Here is a 13,685-nt window from a genome sequence, read left to right on the forward strand (position 1 = left end):
ACCCTACCTGCTCAACTATACCACTAAAAGACAGGTTCACTACCTTTGTGTGTTAAAATTACAACTTAAAAGTAGGACTAAAACCAGTGCATTCCACACACATCAAGTTTTTTGTGTGAGAACCATCTTGCACAAAGTTACTGCTTTAGTAAATTAGTTATTAGGATAAGTTTTAAGTTTTTATGTTTTAGGATTTTCGGTTAATTTATTTATGTTTTAGCTTTGTGCTCGCCGAGTGCAGTCGAAGCTACTCGACGAGTAGATCACTGAACACAAAATTTCGTTTTAGCTTATTTTTGTTCTTTTTACGCGTATTTTCTGTTTTGATTGCAGTCGTTTATGACCAGAGGAGGAGGTACACCTTTCATTCCACCACTTGGAGACCCGGAAACAACTTTGAGGAAAAACAAAGGCAAAATCGTAGGAGAAACCGCAACATCGAAGAATTTTCCATTGAAGAATCTCAAATCTGTTTTTAGTAAGAAAAAGGGCAAGAAAGTGGGAGAATCCAACATTTTTTCAGAAGCGGACGAAGACCCGAAGAAGGACGGTATCGTGTATGAATCCGAAAAAGAAGAAAGTGAATCTGAAGGAGGAAGCGACATAGAGGGCGACCTAGCTAACACCATGGCTAACATCGATGAAATTCCCATGGGTGAATGGAAGAAAAGGATGCGCGACGACACCGGTCCGGGACTCGTACAACCCGCAATTCCTACAACTGCCACCTTTGAACTTAAAGGCCACATACTTGCTCAACTTAAGGAAATCCCATTCTACGGGAAGGATCATGAAGACACATACAAGCATTTTGACGAGGTCAATGACATAGCCGACTACTTCAATGTCCCTAATGTGGTTCGCGACACTGTTTTGCTACGTATGCTACCAGTCACATTCAAGGGAGCCGTGAAATATTGGCTGAAATCACTCCCTCCAGGATCCATCACTACTTGGACTAAAATGAAAGAAGAATTTATAGACCAATTTTGCCCTCCATCAAAGATAGCCAAGTTGAAGAAAGCCATTGCCAATTTTGAACAACAAGCTGAGTAGTCACTTTATGAAGCATGGGAAAGATACAAGGATTTACTAAGAAATTTCCCACATCACGATCTAAACAGCCAACAAGAAGTCTCTATTTTCTATGATGGAGTAAATGTGACAACCAGACAACTCCTTGACTCGCAAGGACCACTCACAAAGAATCCACCCCTAGTGATAAAGGCTTTAATTGAAGAATTCTCTAAGCACTCTAGAGAATATCACAACCCAATGAATGACTTAACTCGAGGGGCGGTGAATTCTATTACGGATGACATGGCAACAATTATGGCAAAATTGGAAAGCATGGACCGAAGGATGAATAAGATGGACCAATCCATCCATGCCATAAGAGTGGGATGTGAAAATTGTAGAGGTCCCCACCTTACTAAAGATTGTGACCTCGATGAGAACAGGAACCAGAAAGTGTAAGTGTGTTATTCAAGTGGAGATAGGTATGATGACAATTGGCGAAAACCCAAGAAAGAATGGCTACCATATGATGAGTAAAAAAAGACAAAGGAGGAGAAATATAAGCAAAAAGATAGAGGCTTTTATCAAAAGGAGGAACCGGTGTATGAAAAGAAATCAGATTTGGAAGACATGCTTACAAGATTCGTGGCCGCGTCTGAGAAAAGACATAATGATACCGATGTTGCAATCAAAGATCAACAAAACATGTTGAGAGAACACCAAATTATGATGAAAGATCAACAAGCTCTGCTTAGAAATCAGCAAGCATCTATTCTCAACATAGAAAAGAAGCTAGGCTAACTTGCACAACAAGTGAACGAGAGAAGACCGGGTGGACTTCCTAGTAATACCGAAAGTAATCCAAAAGGTGCACATATAAATATCATGACAACTAGGAGTGGGAAGATTATAACTCCCTTGGCCCCCATTCAGCAAGAAGATCCTGAGCTGGTTCAAGAAGAAGAAGCAGAACATAAAGAATCACAAATTCCCGATCCAACTCGCCGAGTCGAAGTTACGGACTCGACGAGTCCCCCACCTGAAGAGAAAAACAAGCCTCCTGTTAAGCCATATCAGCCTCCACTACCATTTCCAGCTCGATCTAGACAAGAAAAGAATGATGTTGACTACCAGAAGTTTCTGGAACATATAAAAGCTCTTCAAATTAATATGTCATTCATAAAGGCGGTTGTACAAATGCCTAAATATGCCAAATTCCTCAAGGAACTTCTAACTAATAGAAAAAAGATGGAAGAGGTGAAGAAAGTGGTTCTGAATGAGAACTGTTCAGCTGCCATGTTGAACAAACTACCTAAGAAGAAAGGTGATCTGGGAAGTTTAACCTTGCCTTGTCAATTCGGAAACTTGGCTACCATTTATGCATTGGCTGATTCAGGGGCAAGTGTAAATCTCATGCCATACTCATTCTTCAAGAAATTAGATTTTCCGGAGCCAAGGCCAATTCGAAAGGCAATTCACCTAGCAAATAGAACGTTCACATTCCCAAGGGGAATATGCGAAGATATATTGGTTAAATTTGATAAGTTCGTGTTCCCCGCGGACTTCATAGTATTATATGTGGAAGCAGACCCTCAAGTCCTGATCATACTTGGAAGACCTTTCCTAAACACCGCGAGTGCTATCGTAGACATGCGAGATTCTAAACTTACTCTTCGAGTGGGAGACGAATCAGTTACTTTTGGGGTTGATCAATCCATGAAGCATGCAAGGAATAGTGATGACACGGCATTCTCGATTGATATGTTGGAAGAGTTAATGGAGGAATGGAATGAAGATGAGCCAAACAAGTCCACCGTCATCCTTGAAGAAGATTTCGATGCTGAAAGAGACCTGCTGGAGATAGAGAGACTGCTCGAAGAAGCTGAATATAATGATCTGATTAGAAGTACAGAACACCCGACTCGCCGAGTAGCCTCGACCGACTCGACGAGTCCATTCGAAGAAACCCGATCGATAGCGAATTTCACCCAGGGCTCGACGAGTCCCCTCATTGGACTCGACGTGTTCAGCATTCAGAACACAAAATCCGAACTCAAGGCTCTACCTAATCACTTGGAGTATGCATTTCTTGAAGATGGGGAACAAAAACCAGTAATTATAGCTGCTGATCTAGCCAAACATGAAAAAGAAAGCCTTGTGGAAGTGCTAAGGAAAAGGCAAGGTGCCATAGCATGGAAGATCACCGATATCAAGGGAATTAGTCCAGCTTATTGTTCTCATAAAATTAACTTAGAAGAAGGAGCCAAACCTGTAGTTCAACGCCAAAGAAGACTTAACCCAAACATGCAAGAAGTTGTCAAAAAGGAGGTGGTTAAATTATTAGACGCGGGTATCATTTATTCAATCTCTGATAGCCCATGGGTAAGTCCGGTGCAAGTGGTACCAAAGAAGGGAGGAATGACGGTGGTTACTAATGAAGACAACGAGTTAATTCCAACAAGAACAGTAACCGGGTGGCGTGTTTGCATCGACTACAGAAAACTAAATGATGATACATGTAAGGATCACTTCCTGTTGCCATTTATCGATCAAATGCTAGAAAGGCTTTCCGGTCATCTATATTATTGTTTTCTTGATGGTTTCTCGGGGTACTTTCAAATCCCAATCGACCCACAAAAACAAGAAAAGACCACATTTACATGTCCAAGTGGAACATTCGCATATAGACGCATGCCTTTTGGGTTATGCAATGCACCGGCTACTTTCTAAAGGTGCATGATGGCTATCTTTCACGACATGATCGAGAAATTTATGGAGGTTTTCATGGATGACTTCTCGGTTTTTGGGTCATCTTTTGAGGATTGTTTGTCCAACTTGGATCTCATGCTAGCAAGATGTGAGAAGACTAACCTTGTGCTTAATTGGGAGAAGTGTAATTTCATGGTGAAGGAAGGAATTATGCTAGGACACAAGGTCTCAAGGCTGGGAATTGAATTGGATAGATCAAAACTTGACACAATAGCCAAATTACCCCCTCCAACAAATGTAAAATGGGTGAGGAGTTTTCTTGGCCATGCGGGATTTTATCGTTGCTTCATTAAAGACTTATCGAAGATCACAAGGCCTTTGACTCAATTACTCTTGAAGGATGCTCCATTCGATTTCTCTAAAGAATGTCATGAAGCATTTCAGTTATTAAAGGAAAGATTAACCACTACTCCTATCATGATAGCCCCAAATTGGAATCTTCCTTTTGATCTTATGTGTGATGCCAGTGACTATGCGGTGGGAGCTGTTTTGGGACAAAGAGTTGACAAGCATTTTCAGCCGATCTACTATGCAAGCAAGACCTTGAACCCAACACAAGAGAACTACACTACTACCGAAAAGGAGCTACTAGTGGTGGTATATGCTTTTGACAAGTTCTGACCATATTTGGTTTTGTCAAAGACAATAGTTTTTACCGACCATTCTGCCCTTAAGTATCTTTTTGCTAAACAAGATGCTAAACCAAGGTTGATACATTGGGTTTTACTGTTACAAGAGTTTGACATTGAAATACGCGATAAAAAGGGAATGGAAAATGTAGCGGCCGACCATTTGTCAAGATTAGAAAACCCGCATTTGGAGGAGTTGGAAGAAAACAAGATTGGAGATGATTTTCCCGATGAGTATCTTTTAGTAATAGCAGGAGAGGTGCCATGGTTTGCAGATATAGCTAATTACTTAGCTACTGAATATATTCCAAAAGATTTAACCCGCCAACAAAAGAAGAAATTCTTTTCAGAAATCAAGTACTACTTTTGGGACGAGCCATACCTTTTCCGAAGCTGCGCAGACGGGATGATAAGAAGATGTGTATTCAGGAACGAAAGTTGGGAAATCTTGGAACACTGCCATAGCGGGCCCGCTGGGGGACATCATGGAGCACATTACACAGCTAAAAAGATCTATGATATTGGGTTTTATTGACCCACAATTTTTAAAGATGCTGCTCAATATGTCAAGCAATGTGATTCATGCCAGAGAGCGGGGAATATATCCTCCTGAAATGAGATGCTACAACGTAATATTCAAGTTTGTGAAATATTTGATGTTTGGGGGATTGACTTTATGGGACCTTTCCCGATGTCAAAAGGGAATAAATATATCTTGGTGGCGGTCGACTACGTATCTAAGTGGGCGGAGACACAAGCATTACCTACTAATGATGCTCGGGTGGTGGTGCGATTTCTAAAAAAGCTATTCTCAAGATTTGCAGTTCCTAAAGCTCTTATTAGTGACCGGGGCACTCACTTTGCAAATGATCAATTAGCCAAAGTGTTGAAAAGGTATGGGGTACATCATAGGTTTTCCACATCTTATCATCCACAAACAAGTGGGCAAAGTGAAGTGACAAATAGGACATTAAAGAGGATTTTGGAGAGATTGGTTTGAGGGAATCGAAAGGAATGGTCAGATAAACTTGATGATGCACTTTGGGCCTTTCGAACACCTCGTACGCGGGGCGTACGTGAAGAAATTGAAAACCATAATTTTTAGGGTTTGGTATATATTTAATCACCATTATAGCCTCATTTCTCATTACTTCATCAGCCCCCCTCTGTGAAAATCGATCCCAAGAAAACCCTAAGTGAGAAGAGTGCATTTTGAGCCCATTGGAGTGTTTTGGAGGTGTTGTTGAAGAAGAAGAAGGCGGTGAGAAGAGCTTAAATCTTGGAAGCATCTTGGATCTGAGATTATCTTCATGTTAGCAACCTCCAGGAGGTATAAAGTTCACAACTTGATCACTCCATCGTGTAGATCTAGACATTTCTTCCTTTAAGACACTTTTTGTGCCAAATATGGTTATTCTTGAGCATGACATGTTCTTGATCCAATAAGTCGTCCTTCCAGACCTTAGGAGGGGTCTTAAGTCATAAAAATGTAGTCTTGATGGTTGGTTTTACTCCATGCATGCTATAGAAGGTCTTAATGCATTAAGATGTTGAGATATTGTTTTTAAGTACTTATTGGACATGAAAAGTCATAAAGTTGGAAACTTTATGACTCATGATGGTATTTTAGCCTTGGATCTGCAATTGGAAGTATTAAGTCGAATAAATAAGTTCTTAATAGGCTAAGAGGAGAATTGTTGCGTACGCTGGGCGTACCTTGAATATGCAGATCTAGCCCCAATGCCTTGGACCCTTGTATGCCCCGTATACCTCCAGAGTACGCCCCGCGTACGAATCCTGAGTCAAATCGGGGTTGAGTGGACTCGGTTGACTTGCTGACTTTGACCAGTTTTGACCAAGGGTATTGTGGGGAAATATTATTAATTTAGAATGGAAATGTTTTGACATTTAGGATTTGGGTTGAGCCGGTATTTAGGAGCAGAGTATTGATCAGATATTGGTCAGATTGTGAGGTGATTTTTCCTCACTGTACTTACGAGTTGAAGGCACCAAGATCGGCCTATCGGATTGATATCCTACTTACCGTATGATGTTATGATGTTATGATCCGTTAGATACATATGATTATCTATATTTTCCGGTTTGTGTTCATATTTGTTAGTTGGATATGTCAACATGTTGGTTTGGGTTGAGGCGATCTTGCTTTGAGATGTAGGCCAAGACACCCGGGGACAACCGAATAGGTTGTAGGCCTTGTGAGGCGGTCCAGTCAAGCCGGCATCCCGTAGAGCGGTTCAGATAGGCTGTAGGCCCTACGAGGCGGTCCAGTCATGTCGGCTGCTTGTGGAGCGGTCCAGATAGGTTGTAGGTACTGTGAGGCGGTCCAATCAAGATGGCTGCTCATGTTTGTATGCTTGTATTTTATTTTTATGTATTGGTACTCTAGGTAACTCACTAAGCGTTGGCTTATAATTTTAGTTTTGTTTCAGGTACGTTTAGAGGACTGTGGCTAGACGAAGGTGTGACCGTACACATCCTAGGTTTTATGATTAACTGGATCTTGGGAGATTATGTTTTGAGTAATGTTTTGAAAACAATGATTATGTAAACACTTCTTTTCAGTAAATGGGTTGTTTTTAAAAAGTTTAAATTTATTTTGATTTTTGAGACGTTACAAAAGTCAAGTCGTGTAACTTTACTTCAGGTACATCCATTATCTGACTCCATTGTTATATAATTTCCTATTCATAGACTCTTAATACATGATGTGATGATCACATCTTAATGGTGTTAAATGAGCTAAGATAAAGAAGGAAGCTTGATCTAGGTAAGCTAAATATGATCATGAGAAATGGATTTTGATCACATGGTTCGAAGATCAGAATTTGGAGCTACTACTAAGGAGTTGAGATAATTTAATAGATTACTATTACTCTTCAAAGATGTCTAGAAACAAATTTTTCATTTTATGTGTTGTAAGGACAAGTTCCAACTTTTTGTTTATTTTCAAAAAATGTAAAATTTTGATTTATCTGGTTGCCTTAGTTTATATTTCCTTGCAATGGATTTTATGAAAATGTTGCTTACATTTCTAATATTAGTAATATTAATTGTGGATTTGATTCTTATGATATCGCATGTGGTATTGTCATAATTGACCAAGTGAAAAGAAATCTCATCACCAATTGGATAGATACTTGGTATTGTACAAGTCGTATTGTATATTATATGAGAATCTTGTTTATTGGAAAATTATAACTAATTCATTGATCACATGTTTATGTGAGTCAAATGAAGGACTAATGGATCTAGTACATGTTGATATGGACTATTTAGATCCACCACAAAGGACGATAACTCTATTCGTCATGATTTTTTGATGTTTTAGTAAATATGGTTGTGTTTATAAGATTAAGCATCATTTTGATACATTGAAAAGATACAAAGAATAGCAGAGCGAATAAGAAGAATCCTTTAGTCAGAAAGATAAAAGATTCTCCAATCTGATGAGAAACGAGAATGCTTTAGTGTCATGCTTTTTGTTCATCTTAGTGATTGTGGATTTATATCAGAATTGATCCTAAAAAATATCTTAGTGCAATTGTATGATGAAGAAGAGGAATCGGATACTATTGTAAATAGTTAAATCATAGATGAGTCACACTTTGTTCCAAATCAAGTTGTAGAGCCCTTCTCCAGTAACTATGAATCATATCTTGAAATTCATTTCAAACTAAGAAGATTGAAAACACCTCGAAATATGTGGAGTAAAAATATTTTCTTACTCTAGCACATATAGAATTGGAGTTGTGATGTTTTCGTTAATCGAGAAACAAAAGATAAACTGAGACCTATTCTATGAAGTGTTTTCTTGTCGAGAATCCACACGAACTTTTGAATATTTGTTTTAGCTCGTCATGGAATATTCCTTGAGAGAAGACTCATATGTCAAGAAGTCAGTGGAAGTTGTATTTATCTTGAAAGTTTCAAGAGTCAATCGATAATAAATATTTTAGTTATCATTAGCACACGACCTGAGGTTGATAACATATCGTGTTTGGTTGACACATTCTTATTTCTGTGCACTTCAAGTTGAGTTGGTAATGCTTATGAGTTCTATGTTTTTATTTGACTATGAAAGCAAAAGCGAACTGGGTACTGAAAGCGCATTGATCAATATGGGTGACTTGCGATCGGTATGTCTTGAGTATCCTTTCAGCACGTTTTGGTGGTGTCCCTAGTCAATGACTAGGGGTAGGTTCGATGAATGGATGATCATCAGTCTTAGGGTAAGATTTCTGAAGTATAAACTGATGGTTTCCGGTTTCGGGGAGTATAGTGACGAAGTTGGTTTGTGGTTGTAGTTCTGAGAGTTTCTAGTTTGTGTGGTTTTCTCTGGAAGTTGGGTTATACAGTTAAGGGGAGAAAGAAAATTGTTGCGATTGAGCATTTTCAAGTTATTGGATTGCTTGTTGGCAGTTGGGGGTTTCGAGTGGTCTCTCGATCTTTATTTATAAGGTTCCTTTATGTCAAAATAATTAGAGGGAGTTTATGGAATATGCTGTTGTAGTTTTGGAAATCATAACTAAGACGGATTTAGAGGACAAAATCCAATTTAAGTGGGAGAGAGTTGTAACATCCAGTTCCGAGATGTTTCTTATTTCGGGATTGTAGACAATAAATGGATCAAGTAAAGGCTTTGGTCTTCAAGGGAATAGGGTTTAGACCCTATTGGATGTTGATAATATTGGTTATGCGATCCAAGCCCTTGGTTTATGTTGGAGTAAAAGGGGTAAAACAAGAAAAGTGATGTTTCAGACTTCTTGCTTGAAATATGGATTTTTTTCCGGGAAGTTTTTAGTCCAAGATATTTAGACAATATTGTAGATCTCTTCAACACCTTTCTATGGATATTAAGAATGTTGAAAACGGAGTTGAAATGAAGAAATTACGACTACTTGAAGTTAGGACAATTTTTGGGTTAGCCATGTACGTTGGGTGTACAGGGAGTACGTTGGGCATACTAGGGCATCCCTAGTACGCTGGGAGTACTAGGAGTACGATGGGCGTACGCGATTAGTGCCCTGTTTTCGTGGGTTGAGCCCTATTTAAGCTCCTTAACTTCCCCAAACCCATTACATTCTCAGCCTCCACATCTCCAACACCCTCTCTTGAAACCCTAACCCCAGTTTGAGCCTTGTGAGCAAAAAGAATGTGTTTTTAAGTGCTTTTGAGTGTTCTTGGTCCACCTTGGAGAAGAAGGAACTCATATAAGAAGCATTGGTTGCATTGGAGCTTGTAGATCCAGACCTTGTTCACCTTGATCTTTATTCTGGAGGTATAAAGTTTGAATGTTGATGATGAAATTGTTAGATCTAGCTAGTTTTGGGTGTTATGAGCTTTTTGGTCACTTTAAGTGCATAAAGTTTAGATCTTGAAAGTACGTGACCTTGTTATGGATAAAGTTGGAAACTTTATCCATCTAAACATCATACTGATTCAGATATGAAGGTTGGAGATTTGGACTTAATGGATTGAGTTGAAAAAGATGCACTTTTGGTCCTTTTGACACTTAAAGACTAGATCTTGTTTGTTGGGACCATTCTAATGGATAAAGTTGGAAACTTTATCCATTATGGAGCTATTATGAACCATAAAAATGTGATTTTGGTCCTTCTATCCCTTCCATGCAAGAGTTGTGATGTCTTAATGGATTAATAAGTTAAGATTTTAGCTTTTTGACCTTCCCTAGCCATGGAAAGTCATAAAGGTGGAAACTTTATGACTTAATACAATGTTTTGAGGCTAGATCTTAGTTGGGTGAAAAGTCCTTAAAGGATTAAGTGCTTAATGGAAAGGATGGAACCAGCTCGCGTACGTTTGGCATAATTTTCATACGATGGGCGTACTAAAGCATCCCATGTACGTTGGGCGTAAGTTGAGTATGCAGGGTGTACTCAACCAACCTTGGACTTTGACTTTTGTTGACTCCGTTGATTGTTGACTTTTTGACCAAGTTTGACTTTAGGTAAAACTTGAGGGTTTTGACTGGTGATTAAGATTTTATATGGTTCTGGTGTTACTGGATCCACAAGAGCAAGCAATGTAGCAGGAAGTGTATCGCAGTGTTCTCGGGTTTCTTCATTTCAGGTGAGTTTTCCTCATTGTACCCGTGTGTCGAAGGCACCAATGTCGGCCCACTAGATTATGTACTTCTGGTTATTGGATAGTGTTATGCTACTACAAGTTTGATTAGTAGATCAGTATGACTATCTGTATTTGCTGGTTTTCTGTTTATATTTGTTTGATACATATGTCGACATATTGTGGTTGGGTTGAGGCGGTCTTGCTTTGTGCTGAAGGCCAAGACACCCGGGGCGGTCTGGATAAGTTGTAGGCCCTGTGAAGTGGTCCAGTCATGCCGAAGGCCCGAAGAGTAGTCCGGATAGGCTGTAGGCCCTGCGAGGCGGTCCAGTCATGCCGAAGGCTCGGAAGCGGTCCAGATAGGTTGTAGGCCATGCGAGGTGGTCCAGTCAGGCTGAAGGCTCATATTTGCATGCTATTGTTTTTTGTGTTGTGTGATGGTACTTTGGGGTAACTCACTAAGCTTTGGCTTACGGTTTTAGTTTATTGTCTGAGGTACTTTAGAGGATCGTGGGAAAGTGAAGGCATAATCCTGCACATCTTCCTATTTTTATGACATTGGATCTTGGGATACTCTGATCTTGAATAATAGTTTTGAAACAATGGTTTTGTAAACACTTACAAATGAAATGGATTGTTTTAGAAAACTTTAAATTTATTTGATTGTTAGGTTGTTACACCTATAAAACCCATCATCTATGCGGTCTGCAACCAATCTCATACCTTCTGGATCAACTCAGTAGTCTTGAGTACTATCTCAGTACTCCCCATAACCTGATGCCCGACCTTGCCCTAACAAACTGGGGTCCGACACTTCCTCCCATACAACATCTCAAAGGGAGTTCGATTAATACTGCCATGATAATTGTTGTTGTAGGAGAACTCATCCAATAGAAGATAAGTATCCGAATTCCCTTCGAAATCTAATACATATTTCCTAAGCATATCCTCGAGCATCTGAATAGTTCGCTCGCTCTGTCCATCGGTCTGGGGGTGGTATGATGTGCTGAACTGCAACTGAGTACCCAACTCTTCATGAAACTTCCTTTAAAACTTGGAGGTAAAAAAAAACATCGTGATCGAAAATCACCAAAAATGGAACCACATTACGAGCGACTACCTCGCTGATGTAAATGCCAGCCAACTTCTCGGCGAAAATGTTCTCCAAAATAGGGATGAAATGATAACTCTTGGTCAATCTATCCATGATGACCCAAATCGAATCAACCCCACGCGCCACCCTTGGCAATTTCATGATAAATTCCATGGTGATCTCCTCTTATTTCCACATGGGAATGGGTAACAATTTCATCTTTTCATGGGGTATCTAATGTTTGGCCTTGACTTTCCAGCAAGTCAGTCACCTCTCAACATACCATTCTATCTCCTTCTTCATGCAGGGACACCAGTAGCTCAGTCTCAAATCTTTATAAATCTTCATGGCCCGTAGATGGATTGAAAACTTAGACTTGTGTGCTTCCTCAAACAATATCTGCCTAACCTCGTCAGCAATCGGAACCCATACCCTGCCGCATAAAGTCAATAACCCACGACTATCTCTGAAAAATAATAGAATCTGGCCCCTGATTCTCTCTTCCTTCCAACTCTACCCTTTAACCCCTCTACCTGTGCTTTCTTGATCAGATCTAGTAGTCGAGAAATGATAACCATCCTCAAACATAGATCTCTGATGGTTTCACTCGCTACCTTGAGACTACAGGCATCGACCACAATATTAGCCTTTCCCATATGGTACATAATCTCACAGTCATAATCTTTTACCACATATAACCATCTGCGATGCCTCATGTTCAAGGTCGGCTGATCCATCAGATACCTCATACTCTTGTGATCTATATAAATAGTATAACTGACACCATACAAATAATGTTGCCAAATATTGAGGGTAAAAACCACAGCCCCCAACTCCAAGTCATGCATAGGATAATTCGCCTCGTAAGGCTTCAATTGCCTCGATGCATAAGCAATCACATGACCCCTCTGCATAAATACTGCACCCAAACCTAAAATCAACGCATCGTAGTGGACCACAAAGTCATCCATACCCTCGGGAAGGGTCATAATCAAAACCTCACACAATCTCTGCCTCAAGGTCTCAAATGTTTCCTGATGCTCAGGCCTCTATTGAAATGTAACATTATTATTTGTCAACCGAGTCAAAGGAACAACAATCTTAGAGAAATCTTGAATGAATCTCTGGTAATAACCTGCTAGCCCAAGGAAACTCCAAACCTACGATTGTATCCTCGGAATCTCCTACTGCATCACTGCCTCGATCTTGGCCGAATCAACCAGTATACCCTTCTGGTTAAGGATCTTCCCCAAGAACGACACCTCGCGCAACCAGAACTCACATTTGGAGAACCTGTCATAAAGTCTCTCCCTCCTCCACGTCTCCAATACCTCCCGTAGATGCTCCTCATGTTGCTCCTTGGTCTTAGATTAGACCAAGATATCATCAATAAACACTATCACTGACTGATCCAACATCAGCCTACACACCCGATTCATGAGATTCACGAATGTTGTCGGTGCGTTGGTGAGCTCGAATGACATCACCACAAACTCACAGTAAACATAGCAGGTCTTAAAGGTTGTCTTCTATACATCCTCATCTCTGACCCTCATATGATGATAACCCGATCTCAAATCGATCGTGGAGAACCAAGACGCAACCTAAAGCTGGTCAAATAAATCATCAATCCTCGGAAGTGGATAACGGTTCTTCACCGTTAGCATTTTCAACTCCCGATGATCAATGCACCTCCAGTGTGAACCATCTTTATTTCTTACAAACAGGATCGGTGGTCCCCACTGCAGCTGCATAGACAACTCCTGCATCTCCGGAGGTGCTAAGCGATAGGGCACCTAGGCTATCGGTGTTGCGCCTAGGATCAGATAAATCCGAAACTCAAACTGTCTCTCAGGAGGCACTCCTGGAAAATCCTCATTAAACATATTGGGGATCTCCCGAACAATGGGCACGTCATCCACAGTCTTCTTATCCTCAACTCTCATATCCATATTCGTAATACTTTTTTCGTGGTTCATCATAACCAACTAATATGTAATGCAATTATGTTGGAGAGTATGAGTTCGAAACCCATTATTTTCGTTTTAGTATTTTTGAACAAACAATCAACA

At 40.0% G+C, this 13,685-nt stretch overlaps 1 non-coding gene across 1 annotated transcript; it reads right to left on the reverse strand.

Annotated features, from left to right (window-relative positions):
- Nucleotides 1–1,011: 1,011 nt before the first annotated feature.
- On the reverse strand, nt 1,012–1,118 carry LOC145118064 (small nucleolar RNA R71). The gene has a single exon (XR_013713048.1). It is a non-coding gene; the product is annotated as a small nucleolar RNA R71 (small nucleolar RNA).
- Between the last annotated feature and the right edge of the window lie 12,567 nt (nt 1,119–13,685).

This window comes from Lactuca virosa, chromosome 5, assembly GCF_052849685.1.
Source record: "Lactuca virosa cultivar CGN04683 chromosome 5, Lactuca_virosa_CGN04683_v6, whole genome shotgun sequence".
Taxonomy (NCBI): Eukaryota; Viridiplantae; Streptophyta; class Magnoliopsida; order Asterales; family Asteraceae; genus Lactuca; species Lactuca virosa.